The following is an 18,029-nucleotide window of genomic DNA, read 5'->3' on the forward strand; positions in this document are numbered from 1 at the left end:
TATTGTAATTCTGTTCTGACTTCAGCTAGAAAATGGGATATATATTACAGCATCCAGCAACAGGCTAATGAACCTTAAAAAGAAAAGCTCCACTTCTTTGTGATGAAAAAAGCAGATTCCAGCAGTTTGGTTAACCAAGACAAAACTAATATTAATTAGTTTAAATTAGTTACTATTAATTTAAACATTTAAACACTAAGGCATGCAGATGTGATTTGGTGTTTCCCTAAAAATAACACATCTCAAATTCCCTGGGGAAAAAAGGCCATTCAATCATATGCTTGAAGCCTACTGAATCATTTGCTTTCTTCAAAGGGGACAAGAAAATAAACCAGTCAAATCTTTCACACACTTGAACGCTGTAACAGAGGGTTTAAAGAATGGGTTCTTGTACCTTGATTTCACAGTGCTGTCCCAGCAAGTTACTTAAACTGAATAATAAGCACAGCAGGTCCTCTCTGACTTCTGTACACAAACGAGACTGGTACTGTTCTCGCTGAAAATCTGAGCTGTAGGCCTTCCAGGGAGATTTTGGGAATATAATTTTAGAAGTTTTTAGTTTCAGATAACTAATTACATCACAACATCACATTTATGCTAAAGAAAACCAGCAGATGCACATTTGTGAAAATAAGTTAATTTGCATGATTAGGCATCAATTCCTAAATGAAAATTACAGTAAAATATCTATTTCTTAGTTTGGATCAGTTTAAGAAACATTAAAACATTAATTAAACATTGTTGGTCTCACATCCTAGCACATTTACATTTCAAGGTGATGCATCTATTTTCTAAATATTCATCCTCGTTAACTTTCTGTATTAACCATTTAATAAGCAATGGAAATACAGAAACAGAGAGGGAGTGACAGAGAATCTGCTTAGAATCCCTACTACAACATTTCTGGCCTCTTGGTGTATTTGCATGTATCCTTTAGTTCTCAATATCCTCCAGTGTATAAATGACCAAAACTCCCAAACCATTCTCCATTTTTTTAAGAATATACACATTTATACACAAGAAGGAATATGTAGGGACTGTCATTGTTAGTAGAAAGATCATGCAATTTCTTTTCAAAGGTAAGAATGAGTACGGCATCACATGGCAGAATTACCCTATGCAAAAGGTAATGCATTTTTCTTACAGAAACAGAGAAAAGAGAAACAGAAAATACATAATCAAGGGGACTACATAGGATCACTTGAAATGGAAAACACTGGAAGTAAATTGATAGGATTTCAGTTGCAACAAAAAGCTTTTGAAATATATTAATTTCAAAACCAGAATATTTTAACTATTCAGAACAAGGAAGAAACAAGAAGAGTCACCCAGAAAGCTGATAATTCTCTAGTAGTCTACAGAGCTTTCTAAAAAGCAGTCAGTACAAGATAAAGCAGTCCAGCTGAAATAGAAAACAAGCAATGTTCATGAGTAAGAGAACATTTTCCTTTGTGTATGAAAATCTATGATGAACACATCAATAATATTTCAAGGGCAATACAATTAAAGCTGGAATTACATACAAATAGTCAAAAAGCTAACTTAATCTCATCAAAATGACAGAAGAGCAGCCTCACAAAGAAAATGCTTATATAGCCTTGTTAGCAGATACAGCTGAAAGGATAAACACCAACCAGAATTAACCATATTAACACCTGCTTGCAATTAATTTCTTTAATTAGAGCAACATTCTTCCCCTCCATAGACAAAGTTAAAACAGAGAAAAGAACTGAAAGTCTTGCCAAAGCAAAGACTTAAATTTTGTTAAATCTAAAAGCTTTCTGCTGCCTTTCCATCTGCCTCATTGAAATTTCAGTGTCCCTGAAACAGTGTCACTGAACAATTTCTAGTTAAAAAAAAACAGTAACAGGACTACTGCCAACAGTGGACTCTGACTGTTCATCCACCAATTAAATATAGCCACTTCCAGGCAGAAACACAACACGTGCTGCTGTACCTTGTCCCTGACACAGCTGCCACTGCTGCACACATCCGATAGCAAGCACAATAGAGAATCCACCCCAGAGAACAGCACTGGGCAGGGACACTGCTAAAATGCCCATTTTCCATATAACAGCACATGTCACACTGTACACGTGCACTGGAGGTCCCGATCAGTTGGCTCTCTCTTATCTTTAGATACAAGAAATGGCAAAAAGCCAAACAGTTGGTTATTACATGTTTAAAAAACATGTATGTTTAGGAAACAAACAGAAGGGAGCATTGAGACATCAGTGAAGTCACAGGCTGTGACTACAAATAGGTTACAGCAAGCAGTAACAGAGAGATCACAGAATATCATCACCTTCTGTCTAAATACTTTTATATCCAGACTTCTCAAGCATCAGAAAATGTAGAGACTTTCTTGAAATTTCAGTAATGACTGGAAACAGCTTTAAAATGATGACAGAAGAGATTAAAAATGCACAAGATTTCAAACCTCAGAAAATGAACTAGGTACGGGGCAGTTTTGAAAATACTGGTATTTGATAGGTTTTATCTAACGGGTGCCTCATTAGGCTTCAAATCAAGAATGAAAACAGACATATACAAAAACGTAATCTTTTCTATTTAGCTGAACCAAAACTGCCAAGGTAAAAATGTTTTCTTAATCAGTGTACTGGATAGGCTTTAGTTAAAATCCATAAAAATTATGGTGCAGAATGTCACCTGTTGACTATCGTAAACTGAATATTCTGAACACTAATCTTCTGTGAAATACAATCTTCCAGGAGTTTTTTCTATTCATTGGAAATGAAGGGGAACTGAAACAGTAACACCACAAATGCATGAGCACTTGACTGTGGTTTCAAATTGCAATATTGCTTCCTCCTTGAGTATCTGTCTTGTGGAAAACAGCAGTATGGAATTCAGTGGGAGGGGGGGTGATAGTGTTTTTTTCCACTTAATCTATTGTTTAAGGCATCATCAGACTTGATATACACAACTCAGTGGCTAGTCCTCAACTTTAGCTTAACCTCTGGCTTTTACTTACCTTTCAAGTACGTGATTTTTGCAATTACTAAAGACGCCTATATAATCAAGTGCAGTATATTCTGCAAGGCAACTTTTCTAGAAGAAAACACTTCCTTTTATCCAGTACCAATGTATTTCCCAATATAAATCCAGTTTTCCTTTCAGTGTATGCTAACAATGCTCTCCAACACACAGAGCAGCAAAACTGTAGCTGTTAACAGAAGTTTCATGTTTCCAGTTCCTTTTCCCCTTCGCACACTGCTTAGGCAAGGAAAACCCAGACTGTGAAGTACAGCTGATGACTCCACTGTGTTCCTACCAAAGAGTAATTATAGGACATGCAATACCTAAATCACCCCCAGCATTCTATGCAAAAGAGTTGAGACCTAAAGAAACAATAAGGCTGTGTACAGCTCCTTCAGAAATCAGGAGGCCAGGGCTGAAATATATTCATTATTGAGTTTTAGAAACTTCTACTTCCACAGCTGACTGGGAAACATGGCCCCTTGCTCCTCCCTTTATGTCCAAATCAAACATCAGCCTTTATGGGTATGCAACTGTGCAGCACAAGCACTAAAACCATATTTCACACTGAAAATTCAACTTGATGGATATCATTATGAAACATGTAACTTTTTCAAGAACAAAATAAAGTAAACAAAAAATAATTACTATGTTTTAGCATTCTAGTCAACTCCGAAAACATGTCACTGTGTGCTCATAGACCATCAGTGTAGCCTAGGCCTTATAAAATTAAAGCGTCAAATATGTAAGGATGTCAGCTGCTCACATACCAGCACAATTCTGTAGGACTCCAGCACATGCCCTTCTGCCTAGGAAATACAGGCACTTCAAAACTATCCCACAGATGAACTTACTTTCCTGTACCAGAAGCAAACCAAATCTAATACAGAGGTTTATAAACAAATAATTACTTTTTTTTTAGAGCTAATACTATCTTCCCCTTAAAAAGAGTCCCATCCAAAGACAGTTGTAATTCTTGCCTCTGTCTTACATGTTTACAGGTATCCTTCAGTTCTGTAAAGGTCTTCTAATACAGCACAGTGCAGATGTTCCAATGCACTTTCTCTGAGCAGCTGCTGCTGTCAGAAACATATTCTCAGCCAACTGTGGGATTTTTCAAATTCTCTGCTACATGCTAATACAACACTTGAAGACAAGTATGTAAGGTACTTTTTGGAAGGAAATAAAATTTAGTGAAAGTTTATTCTGCCTTTTTTTTTTTACTTCACCAAGTAATCAAGTGGTTTGGCTTTCTATGTCAGTCTCACTTAGTGATTATCTTAGCACTATACACATATAGCAAATACTCACCAGTAAACTACAGAGACAGGAATGGACCCTTATTCTGAAGGCAGGGAGGGAGACAGGAGACCAATTGGTCAGCTACCTTTTAAATACACTTCTACAGAGAAAACATTTTATATAGTAAAAATCTGTCCTTTGCTAAATAAAACCCAGGTGGGTAAAAAGGTAGAAAGGATTTTTTTCCATAGCTCAAGGTTGTAGCTGTTACCAAAACAGCTATAAATGAAACTCCAAGCTGAGACACTGCTGAACTTTACTCTAAAAGAAAACAGCAAGTCAAATGTATAATTTAATGCCAACTTAATCTTCAAAGGAAGACTAAATTTGCTGATCTTGTCTTGGATACATCCCAGCCAAGAGAGCCCACCCCATGCTGTTCACCTCGCAGGTCCCATAAGGCATCTCTCAGCGTGTGTCCTTCACTTCTTAACAGTCAGCACAGGAGAAGGTATTTTCAGCCAGGACTGGTGAGAATGAAGAACTCCTGTATGAGGCAGGAACTAAGGGCAAAACCCCAAAGGGCTTTGACTGCAAAAAGGAAGGTTATTTTTAAAATATATTTCTATTTTCTTTTTTTTTTTTTTCTTTTTTTTTTTTTTTTTTTTTGAGAAAGAACAATACAAGTCAAGAAGAGTTGTAAAGGAATTAGCAACGTAAGTCTTTGGCTGTTATCAGCTGTATTTAATTTACATGTTCCTGGCAGGGCTGTTATCAGTTCTATTTAAGTTACATATTCCTGGCAGGAATCTATGTCCCAGGAGCTCCTACACTCACACAGACCCCTGATTTTTTATTTTTTTTTTTTACCAAAAGGTTTTAGTTGTGAGGGGTTTTATATAAATGTACATAAATACATGTAAACATATGTACATGTACACAAAAAAAAGCCAAAAAACCCCACCCCAAATAACCCCATAACTAAAACAAAATCTATTCCAAACCTTACAGCATTATTTCACTTTCGAGGAAGCAATTTTTCTACAAGAAGATAAACTTTTTCTTTGGTCTAATCTGCCAGAAAACATCTCCATTTCTTTTCTTGCAGGCTTCTGAAAAATTCCACATCCTGAAGGAACTGCCAAACCTTGTATCTAACTTCAAGAGCTGCCTTGATACATCACCTTGGAAAATAAAAAAACAAATTTCCTTAAATGTGATTCTACCAAATTGCCTGAAAAGGGTATTGGAATAAGCAAATTAGGGATGCTGAAACTTCTACTACAGTCTGTAGTTCCAGTGAATAAAACAGTAATTTCCCCATCCACTGTAAGTCTTCTGGCATGTTTTAAGGGCTTTTCATTCTCCCACAAATATTACTTGTTGACATGGAGACTGCTTTGCTTGAAAGATGCCAACTAATATTTTTAATTCCAGCTTGCAGCATCAAGATATTCTCTATCAAGATATTCAATACTAAAAGAATAGAAATCTTTAGTATCAGGGAAATAAAAGAATTTCCATCACGGGGAAGAGGACACATAATAACTTTAAAATAAATTCTGTTTCCAAGAGTCAGGCTCAGTATTTGCAAATTATTTAATATTCAAATAGTTTTCAGCTTTCTTTGTTCATATAATCAATCCTTTTAAATTTCATAATTTAAATTTAAATTTTTTTTTATATTTCATATTTCTGATAAATAGAGAGCCAAGGACATTTCTTACTGCTGTCTGAGCTTGAAAACGCGAAAGTTACCCATTATTAATATATTATACTAATAAGCACAACACATAAGGTGTTGTTCATCACAACTTTCACTTGCAAGTAATTTCTGATTCTCCACTGTTTACTAGGTCAATGTACCACCATGGAGATGACAATGATCCCTTTTAATCAAAGGAATAAAGAAGCTAATGCAAATAATTAATGCTAACTACCAATATACTAGCTATTTATTTTAAACACTAAGGCATCTGCCTGGACATAGCTGTTATATATTATCAGAAGGAAATTCTGATTTTTTTCTCCCATCTATTTAAAATTCCACTGAGAAAACACACTCGCCCCAAGTTTACTAATGGCACCAAAAAATGCTATCCTGATCCAGTCCTGGATAACAACTTCAGCTTGCTATGATAAGAAAGTTTACTTGTGGCAAACAATAAACCCTGCTGAAAAAGGATAAACAGAAGACAAAAAGAGAAAAGAATACAAGAAAAACTTGAAGCGTGAAAGAAGACACCTGACCCAAACAGACAGATAGACAAGCAGAGCCACTTAGCAGCGGCATAAAACTCGTTTTTTGAACTAAGTCCTGGGTTTCTTTCCAAACAATAAGCAAATATTATCAAATCTTACTTGAAAGATGCCACAGAGATCAAACAGGTTCTTGGGTAAAATTTATTTTCAAGATTACAGGTAGATATCACCAACTCTCTAGGAGACATCAATAATGAAGTTTTACCAGTGCATACTTGCCCTATTATTTTCTATCAGATATGAAGAAAAACGTACCTTAGTTACTTGAGGAAAGAGAACTGCAGCAAGCAATAGGAAGTTAATAGGACTATTTAGAAATCAGATGCAATATCCTCTTCCAACAAGTGCCTTGCTGAGCACTAAGAGTCTTGCAAGAGTAAGTTCCATGTTCTGAATTACTACACCAAGACTTATTCTCACATGGGCCCTGGTTAGAAAATTTATCACAGGAATTAACTGTGTGTGATAACAACAAGCTTAGATGCCTTAGTATCATTGCAAATATAAGTGTTTTACAGTCAGCAATGCAATTGAGTATACAGTTTACATGCATTGCTGAACTGAAGCTTCACACTTAATTATACACTGCTGCACCCCTGCCAAAGCATTTTCACCATGAATTATCCCACCCCCCATTTAATAGTTACCTGTAACAGCTTATTTTTTATATACCTGCACCAAAGCTATTTTACATCAATGAAAATCAGGGTTAAAACTTCCATGTAAGAGCTGACAATGGCTCAAGCAAGTCAGTACATTCTCATGAAATTTAGTTGTGATAAAATATAATTTTATTGCATAAATAAGACAAGTTATACAGCCACATTTGAAAGTGTGCTGACTTAGCATGTAACATTCCCTGCAGCTTTGATTAGCACAGCATGACCAGAGTGAAGGAACTTCTGGTGGAGATGATGGCATGGCCAGCAAGGGGAGCACGGAAACCACTCATGACCATTTCAGCAGCCTTCTGCAAAACTTTGTAGCAGTAGACAACAGGGATAGAGAGCTCCTCTGACCTACAAACTAAAACCTTCACATGGCCAAGAGCCCAGACTAACAAAACAAGAGAAGGAAGAGTACCAGACACAGTCCCACAATCCCTCTAGGTCCCACCATCACTACCTGGCAGGACAGGAGTGAGCTGGACTCCAGGAACCCACCAGTGACAGCACAACTGCCCTTCCTGCCCTCCAGGCCCCAGGGTGCCACCTCTCTGCCAGGTAACCCTGGCTAGAAGGTTACCAATCCCACTGGGCAAGGCTGAGCTCGAGCACATTCCCACTCCTTCAACAGAAAGAAAACCTTTTCCAGCAAGAGATCCTGTCTTTCAATTAGGACACGCCAAATCAGTCAGATTTGAGTCCCCGAATAGAAAACAAGAAGGTTCTTTATTTGCATGAGGAAAGAAATGCAAAAACACATGGTAAGAGAAGATTTACATACAGCTGGGCACATTGAATAATGGGCAGAGTATCAATTACAAAGATGGTAATTACCAGGAAATGTCTTCCACGAAATGCAGATCTTAAGACTCCTACCGACTAATTCTCTTCTCGGCTTTTTATTCAGAAGAAAGCAGCGTATATGCGCTCCATACTCTAAAAAGAAAAAACCTGCACAGCTTCTCAGGCTGCTTTAAGAATTACAACTCATGCACCATGGTTTATTTGTTATCCCAAACTGTAATCCAGGACATATATTCATCATAAGACACACATCTCCTGAAGATATGAAGAAAATTATAGAGACCAAAATACACTTGGAAATCCAAAGACAAAGTGCAGAAATACAGAATCTTACCAATTTGTGCATAATCATCACACAGATCCAAGAAAACAAGGACTGTTTGCTTGTCTGTAAAACAGACATGTAAAACATGTAGGAGAGGGAGGAAAGCAGGAACGTGCAGCAAACGTTGAAATGAAATCATGACGTAAGATAATACAGGGCTTTGAAATCAATGTTGACAGTTATGATGTCACCCTGGAATCTTCCCTGACCCTGCTCTAGAGCAAACTGTAATTGTTGTGCACTTCTCACACTCAAAAAGAACTGTGAAACACAAGGGGTCAAGTAAGAGGAGACGAGACCAGGGACAGGATGTCTGTGTGTTGTGGGTAAAAGAAGGTTGGGCCGAGCACAGGCAGGAGGCAAGTAAGGCAAATTATGACAGAGTGATACAAAACAAAGGGGAAGAGGGAAAAGGAGATAAAAATCAGACAGTCTTGGTAAAGCAACAAGGATGGAAAATAATAAAAAATCATTGGAAGAATGATCAAAAAGGAATATATTTATCTTTCAGCTCAAACCTGTTTTTACTATTGTACTAGCAACATGCCAAAAAACAATCAACTAACCTCTTACTTTAAAAATACTGTATTCCAATACATTTGTGAAATATAAGACCTTAAGAACAAAGTTTTCATTCAAGACCACACACACACACAAAAAAAAAAAAAAAAATGGGGACAGAATCTGCTACCTAACTGCAGCCTGCTCTTCCACCAAAGCCCAGAGGCTCAGCCTTCACTTGTGGAGCTTCCTGAAGCTCACAGATACCCCAAGGACAAATGCCACACTGGGTTTGCATCAGTTATGCAGCAGCCCAGTACCACAGCAAGCCCTGAGCTGAGCTGGTTCTCTTCTGCTTTTCTACCCACAATCATACATAATTTCACTGCTGTTGAACTGTAAATTTATATTCAAAAATTAAAACAAGCAGTAAGGAGAAAAACAAAAGCAACAACCCTTCTCCTCCCCCAGCCACATATGTGCAAATATGAGAGCAGTTGTACAATAGAAGTTCAGGTTCTCATGTAGTAATATAACACCTCATTCTTTGGATTGCATGAACCGTGACTCGAAATACTCGCTACAAAAATAATTCTTTACCATAATATTTTTTTAAAGAAACGTGACTTAATGTCGAGAGCTTGCTTTTCACAAAATATTAATTTCCAGCCCAATTTAACTTGGCACTGTCCCCTTCACCTAAATACCCATTTTTGCCCAGGGGAAACTAGTTTCTAGATTTAGAATTTGCATCACTGTTTATATATGGAAATTTAATTTTTTTTTGTTTCCTTTAGCTTTCAGAGGCAGTATCGGTTTCTTTTTCTCCACTAAACAACCAATTAAATCTCTCCTACTTCTTATTCTTTTTGTCACAGACTTGATCTCTAGGACCATCTCAGTTACAGGAATCCTTCCTGCACCTAATCCCACAAAAAACGTACAGAAAACCATCCAAAATTATAATTCCAATTTCTACATCTGACAGAGAGAGAGAGTAACTATATATTGTGAATGCAGCATTCTAGACGCTTATCCCAAGTGAATTATCCTAGAAGAAAGGAGGAAATTTAGCTGCACAAAGTGTGACTTGAAAGCTTAAAACACAATTGCATTTCCAAACTCTTCACATGCTTTCAACCTCCACTGACTGACTGACTAAATGCAAATGGATTTCTGGCAGCTAGGAATAGTCCCAGCAACCAGCTCCAAGGAGGAAGGGCCACTGAGAGCTGTGCATTCCCAGGGAGCATCAGGTGGGACTCTCACACAGCTCAGAGCAGGGGCACAGGCAGAAGATCTTGTTGTTCACTTGTGAAACTGGTTTATACCTTGATGCTTATTTTACCATCTGAACTTTGAAATCTGCTTCATATGATTTTAAAAAGAGATACCATAATACTAACCTGAAAAAAAGCTCATGTATCTTAATTTCAGAATCCCTTTTCAGGAACTGTTTGCTCCAAACACGAACAAATCGATCACTGATTACTATTTAAAAATGGAAACACTAGGTTTTCAAACCACATGAATGAACAACTGTGTCAAGTGGTTAATTACAATCCTTATTTTAAAAGTGATAGTGATGAGGGCAGAGAATTTCAAATTAAAGATCATCCCCAACAGATTTTACTGAGTTTGGAGATCCAACAGATTTAAGATTCTGCTTATAGCAGCAGTTGAAACTTTGCCAGCAACTAGAAATAAAATTCTTTCTAATAAAATCTGAAACTGTTTTTTTCCAAAATTACAAAGAAAGCAGAATAATGCTATGAATTGTTAGGCAAAATATTCTGCCTCTGGACTTACTATTAAGAACTTTAACTCTGTTGATTTCAGTTATATATTTCATAAACTTAATTAATAAGAACAAAATTAGTCCTTCAAAGTTTTCCAAAATGAAAAGAAAACAAAACAAACAGGAATAAAAAAAGATTTTAAAGATCCCAATTCCTAATAGCTGTGGTTCCACCTCACAAACACACAGGAGACTGCAGTTCTATAATAAGCAAACTAACCATCTGAAAATCAAAATTTCTTTTAGGATTATCTGCATGTTCTCAACTGTAATTTCTTTTTCTAACCTGTATTTCACACTGGTTATTCTAACAGCATTCTTTGAAGAGGAGGAAGTAAGGGGAGACCTACATCAAATTAGGAGACTACAGTTTGCTCAATGAAAACTGCATATATTACAGAGACAACTTTTCTCAAGCTAGAAAAACAGATGAGATCTCAAACTCCTACTATGAGCCTAGGAATGAAGAGCTCTAATTCATTTCAAATGTTGAAAGACCTTCTTCAAGGTCTTTAGATCACTTGCACCACTTTACAGCACAACACAGCTCACAAGTACTTCAGAGATGTAATTACTGCTTGAAAGCTCACTGACCACAGCCTGAAGGTTCTTTTACTCAAAGCAGGGAAGCATGCTCTGCTGTGTTCAGGATCAGCTACAAATCCCAAACTTTGGATCTTCTAATCTAATGCAATGGCTTTCCATAGAAAGGTCAGAAAAGAGGATAAAGAAACCACCATATACCTAACTAAAAAGTAAAGTCAAAAACTAAAATGGAACTGTTGATAAATAGCACAAAAGCATAACTCTGGCCAGTCATTTCACATACACAGCCTCATCTACTGACAATTCCTAAATAACCCCCTCCATAAAGCACTTGCACAGAAGTGAAAGAGTGTAGGACAGCAATCCAAAACATCTTTGCTGACCAAGCATGATTTCTTTACCATGCAGTACTACTTACAATATATGAAATGAGTGCATTTTTACCAGGGACAAAGATGGTAATAAGTTTCTTTTTCAGTTGAAAGTGTCCCTTAAGATGTCATAAAACAAGTAACAACATGGCAACAAAAAGAATACTGATGTGCAGAGATAAAATGCAAAACAGACAAAATTTTAAGCATGCCAGTAATTCTAAATTCTGGATCCAATTCTGAATCTAAAAAAGAATCCCAGTACCATCAAAACTTGCATCTTCATTTAGTAACACTGCACCTTTATCAAGTCACTTTGTGTAGCCTGACTTTACAAAGCCCTAGAGTACTTTGTATCATCTGTAATTTTCTCTCCTTACAATCCAACTTTCAGATGCAGGAATAACTCATCAATTCCCACTCTTAATGAAATAACAACACAGCAAAGAAAAGACCTTCTAAAATTTCAACACGCTCTCATATTGGTTTCAGCACTGTTGAAAGTAAATACTTTCACTTCCCATCTGACACCTTCTGGATCTCAGCCACAGCTTTATAAGAATCATTTTGCAGACAAAAAGAATAAGCAAGCAAAAAGTCTGAGATACAACTTTTTTAGGTAAGGCTGGGTGGAGTTTTATTTAAAAGAAAACAAGAAGTCAGGAGTTGAAGGGTGACTCTTCTTACAGCAGAGAGAAGGATATCACAGTGCAGACTCTCTCTCCAAGAATCACGGTAGAAAAGAGCATGGGAAATGTTACACAAGGTGGAAGAGAATTCGATTTTAATCTTGGGATTAGCTCTATTCCATAACCTTGTCTGAGCATTCAACTATTGCAGTTTTCTGTGACATTTTCACACCAACAAGAACAGTAATAAAGTGCCACTCAGGGCACCAAAAACACCGATTTTATTGATACATTTTGTTAGAAACACCATAAGCTACAGGAGGAGGGCACAAGCTTTGCAGTGCAAACTGCACTTATTGATGGCACAGCAAAGGTATTTCAGCAACATGGTTACATCATTAGACTGGCTTAAAATAAATGGTGTTCATTTCCAAAGGTATAAAGAGAGAAGTAAATAAATAGGAGCTGGACTTCAGTGATCTTTGTGGGTCCCTTCCAACTCAAAATACTCTATGATTCTAACACCAGTTCATGGAAAATGTGAAACTTGATGATCTGAGAATCTTGTCTTAGCTGAATGATCTAAAAAATGCTTTCCAATTTGCAGGCCCAAAATGTTATAGGCATGATGAGAAAGGAAACAAATTAAATGAAATAAAAAATTAAATTAAAACAAATGCAGGGAAACCCATAATTTTGTGCAAATTCTCCAACCGGTTTTCATTAGTAATTTTCCATTAATGCCAACCATGGCTCTTCAGCCAGTTTCTATACTAGTTAAGCATTAGAAGCAGGAGCTTTGGCCTGAAGATTAAGCTCTTCTTCCACCCAGTTCAGGATACTGAGTGCTCCAAATTTAAAACCAGTCCTCCCAGGAGCAGCAGAAGAGCTGGTGATGCTCCTACTGCACCAGCCGAGAGGATGGGTTACAGTGGCATATGGGGCCTACAAAACCAGCATCAAAAGCTAGTTTACGTTGGGCTCAGTAAAACCATCTCTGAACTTGGGTCAACTTGTGCAAAAGGCTTCAGCTCAGGAAACAAACATCCCAACGGTCCATTTCAGCAATTCTGGAATATTTCCCTTTAAATTAGTTTGTAAGGAGATAAAACTCCTTACAAATTGTCCATTCTTCTTACAGAAGATACGGAGGAAGAAGTAACTACTCCAGTGAAGACACCACCTATGCAAGCTGCTTCGAATAGTCCATCTAGTCTATCCACAGTTCTAGACATAAAACATTTATTCATGCTTACTAGCTCTTCACATACATTTCAGAGAGGTATGGCGCATATATTAAATATTCTGCAGGATAAAGTCTAAAAGATGACTCCAAATGTCAGAATGCACATAGAAAATAAATAAATTTTAAAAGTTCTATTTATCCAAGTTCAAAGGAATGAAAAAGAAGCAAAAGTAATGTCGATTCACTTCTACATGGACACCTCAGAGAAAGGCTACATGTATGCTTTCAGTTTGCAAAGTGTATTTCATATTCCTGCAAAGATGTTAAACAAGGAAGATATTGAGACCCTGTCTGATGTGCAGCTGGCTGGCAGGACAAGGACAAGGACAGCCATCAGGTAGTGCCAGGCACTGCTCACTTATTTCCCTTCCAGCCCCAGGACACGCAGCAGAGAGCAGCTAGAAAAAGGCCTTCATTATGTCAGTCAGCTGCTCTATGGTGTCCCACCAGGACTGGTTTTTGTATCATCTGACCTGAGCAAGGCCTGACAATGCAGTAAAAACACCCTGGAAGTCTGAAAAACTTTCAGTAAGCACATAAAATTAGGTAAACCAGCTATGACCACACAGTGAAGAGGTTGCCATTCCTCTGATATACGTTAATCTTATTACAAAACCCAAGGGAAAAAATACAAATATAAATCAAAAAATATTCAAAACAACCCAAAATACAGTAGTCCCTCCATTTTCTGAGACCTATAATTTTAAGTTCTGTCCTTCTGTTTCAAGTACCAATTTACCCAGCCAAGATTGTGTAACTCACTTTCAAAGCAAATATTACTCAGATGGCAGTGCATTCATAAAATTTCTTAGAGGTAAGTTCAGATATGACTAGTCAAAGAATGTGCACCCTGAAAGCTTCTGCAGCTAAATACGAAACTACTGAGTTCATACAGGGTGTGAATTTATTGGTTTGATGTGAACAATGTATAAATGAGATTTTAGGAAGGTTCTGTAGAACACGACGGTGTCTCTTAGGAGAAGCAGGGCACAGACAGAATAACCAGATGAGGCTGATAGAAAAAAGAAAGCTGTGCAGGAGGCATCATTAGCAAGGTGCAATATAGGCCTAAGTTCACCAGTGTAGGCCACAGCAGGCTGCATTTTTAATTTTTCTGATGCATCAGAATACAGGGGTACCTTGATACATGACTCTGACAAATGCTTAGGTAGATAATGCCAAATACCAAATACCTAAACAGTAGTACTGAAAAACACATATATCACCTTTGTGCTGGAGTTCTGGCTAAGGGAACAAGAACATTTTTTGAAAGAGGATTTTCTGTAAACCGAACAGACTTTGTTTTTAAAGAGGGCAGTCCAATTTATAACTCATGTTTTAGCAGGAATGTCTGTGTACAGCACACTAGATGTTTAACTTGCTTCTGAAATGCTTATGTCTTGACTTCTGTGAAGTAGGTCAGTTCCTTCACAATGTGCTTCACATCATGCCCTAGCTCTTGAAAACACCAGTATTCCCTTTCAGCAAAATTCCATTAGGTATATGATGCAGACATTTTAAAACTTCCTTCTATTTTGCTAAAATCTTGTCATTCTTATAAAACCCAGCAGACAAGAAATACACAAATACTAACTAATCCCATGTCAAAGACCCCCTTACGCCAGTTCCAAGATGGAGATGGAAAAAAATCCCAAAATGTAAATGAACAAATAAATGGCTTTTTAAAAAGCAGTCCCTTCTTAGGAGCCTGTGCATTATGCAGTAAAACAATTAACATGATTGACCCATCATGAAATGGGCTGAAAAGGTTTATCAGTGATGCACAGTTGCACAGGACATTATCTGAGGTAGCAATGCATGACCTAGTGACATTGGCAGAAGTTTACAAAGAGAGGAAAAAAATAAATCTGATTTTTGTGGGGTGAACAGGAAAAAACGGGAGAAGCTGATCATTAAAAAGTGTCTTTTTTTTTAAATAGCCTAGGAACTCTCCATCTAGTCTCTGATACAAGAACAGCCTTTTGGCCAAATTCATTGTATGACATCAGCTTTGCCTCACACCATGAGATGTGTGGTAAGACATCCCCTTTCACCTCCTCACTACAGTTCCACACTTGAGGACTTACACAAGGCACACACCAGGGTGCTCACACGGATTGCACAGGCAGAAGTTGGCATCCAAGGAGATACAGAATCTGGGACATAAAGGTCTCAACCATTTTTACTTATGGCTGCCATTAACTGCTGTAAAAACAGGTCTTGATGGCAAACAGATAGATGTAGGAATCGACAAGTTTTGAATCCACTGCCACAGTTTTCTGAAACTTCTAAATGTTTCTTAAACTTCTATATTTTCCACTGAAAAATGTGGAAGCTCGCTCTAAGCAATAAATCGTCAAAAACCAGAAGGTAACCTCTGTATTTTACAGTCATCCTCTAGCTCTTCCTCAAAAGAGAAAAACATTAAAAATCTGTTAGGTCTTCTTTATCATGGGCCTGTACAAACTAACAATACAATAAACAAAAAAAGCATTCAGAAACAAACCAAAACAATGCATTCTGGGGACTGCACGATATTCAGAGAGGCAATTTTGCGTGTGTGGATTTTTGTAGAAGTTCACTACTTTCTTAGAAATTGGAGGGGATGAAAATAGAGGAAGAGAGGTAAATTGAACTCTACTATTCTTCAGAATAAGTCTCTTGACAAATTCCTCCTCACCAAAACTCTTTCAAAAAATTCCCCTTCTCTTTCGGATACCAATTTATAAACAGTTGTAAAATATTTTTAAAAAATGATTTTTTTCTGGCAAAATGCCAGTGATGTAGAAGTATTTTGTTATAAAACCAATTTCTACTGGAAAATAATTCCTCCACCTGTTCTTGGAAAAACTACTAGTGGGTTGGGTATGGAACTTGAGAATTCAAAAGCATGATTTTGAAGGCAGATTTGATGAGCATTTCCTTATGAAGTACATAAGACAGGCAGACATCAAACAGTTCCACTAGTACTAAAATTTCCAGTTAAATCACTCTTTAAGATTTGACATCCCTCCTTCTTTTTCTTTCTCCCTCACATCCTGCCAGAAACAGGGCCTGCAACAGTGAAAACCACGCATCTCTTAAAAGCTTAAAATAGCCCACAGCTGATTTAAAGGTTCTAAAGTTCTTGATTTATTCAAGTAGCTTTACCCACTTCAAAAAATAAAATGTTTCCTGAATTTCCCTCAATATGAGCATGAAAACAACTTCCACACAAAACACAGTAACTAAGACACTGCATGACATGATTTTTATAGCTCCTAAAAGTACCAGTGACGAAGTAAAATGCATGTTAGAAACATGAATTTGCACTTTGAGACTTGTCACTGACACATATACTCAAAAGGATGGAAGGCTTCTCACTTGACGAACACTGAGAAATAAAACTGAAGTGTCAAAAAAGTTCATTTCAGTGCATCAGTCTTTGTAACAATTTATCTTTTTTTTTTTTTTTTAAAGCCCATTTGGCAACACTACCAATTTGAGAAACCTTATGACTTGCAGGAACACTAAGGAATAAACATCCAGCATTCTCTTTCCACAACACAGATAACCAGAGTATTGTTCTTTCATTCTAAAATAGTAAAAATATCATCAGAGTTCTCTACGGTGAAGGGGTTTTCCCACCCCAGTGTCTCATCCATAAACATCTGTATGCCATACAACTTCAAACAATCTAACACCAAAAACATAACAGCAAGTCTAATACAAAATAAAACTTCAGAAACAAAAAAATCACCCTATTACATTTAGTACTCACTCATCACCTTTAACCAAGAGACCATCAGCAAGCATCACTCCAGGGTAACAGACCTGCAACAAAGCACACTGCAGGATGCTGTTTCACCCAAGTCTGTCCAGTTGTTTTGAATGTACAGACATCTTCTACCCATCAGTCTCTCCAGTGAAAACCTACTTCTAAGTCTCTATCCATGACAAGAGCCAAGAGTAAAGCATAAAAAGGAAACCCATTTTCAAATCTGAAGACAGCTTGGCCACTTGAAACTGGCATTGCACAGACAGTGGCCCTAGATAAAACCCAACAAAATGTAAAAATAATTAGTGATTGAGGTATTTTCTCTGTTCTAGCAACAGGTTACAACTCTATACTTGACACATGCCACAGTTTAAAGGAGAAGAGACAGAACACACGTGTACCTTGACCCAACAAATGAAAAAACCAACAAAAAAAGATCTGGGCTTTTTTTGTAAGTAACTACTAAGATGCAGGAACTTATCTGCATTGCATGCACATTTTAACAAGTACACATGCACTTACTATTTCCATCAAAGCCTTTCTTCCCATCCATAAATTAAAATAAATAAATCACTCTGAGAACAAGGCACAAAACCCACACATCTCTGACCAAAAACTTTACTGCAGCCTGTGTTGTTATAGATGGAGAAATCCGTACCATGAGAGAGAGCTGCATCCTGCTACACTGTACACCACTGATGCTGGAAGAATTAATCATTCACAGATCAACAATTGGTTCTTTCATCTCCCTGGCTTTCTCAGATCAGACCATTATGTATTTTTTTCCACCTACTGCTACACTCAATTTTTCAGCTGCATGTAGCAAAGACATTTGAAAAACATTCCTATTTCCAGAATGCACCTCACTGAAAGAAACCAGTGA

The 18,029-nt window shown here is 37.2% G+C and overlaps 1 protein-coding gene across 1 annotated transcript in view; it reads right to left on the reverse strand.

Moving 5' to 3' along the window:
- Positions 1 to 18,029, reverse strand: part of CCNY (cyclin Y) — a 118,679-nt gene that overhangs the window by 99,233 nt on the left and 1,417 nt on the right. The gene's annotated exons all lie outside the window — the stretch shown is intronic.

This window comes from Sylvia atricapilla, chromosome 1 (genome assembly GCF_009819655.1).
Source record: "Sylvia atricapilla isolate bSylAtr1 chromosome 1, bSylAtr1.pri, whole genome shotgun sequence".
NCBI lineage: Eukaryota > Metazoa > Chordata > Aves > Passeriformes > Sylviidae > Sylvia > Sylvia atricapilla.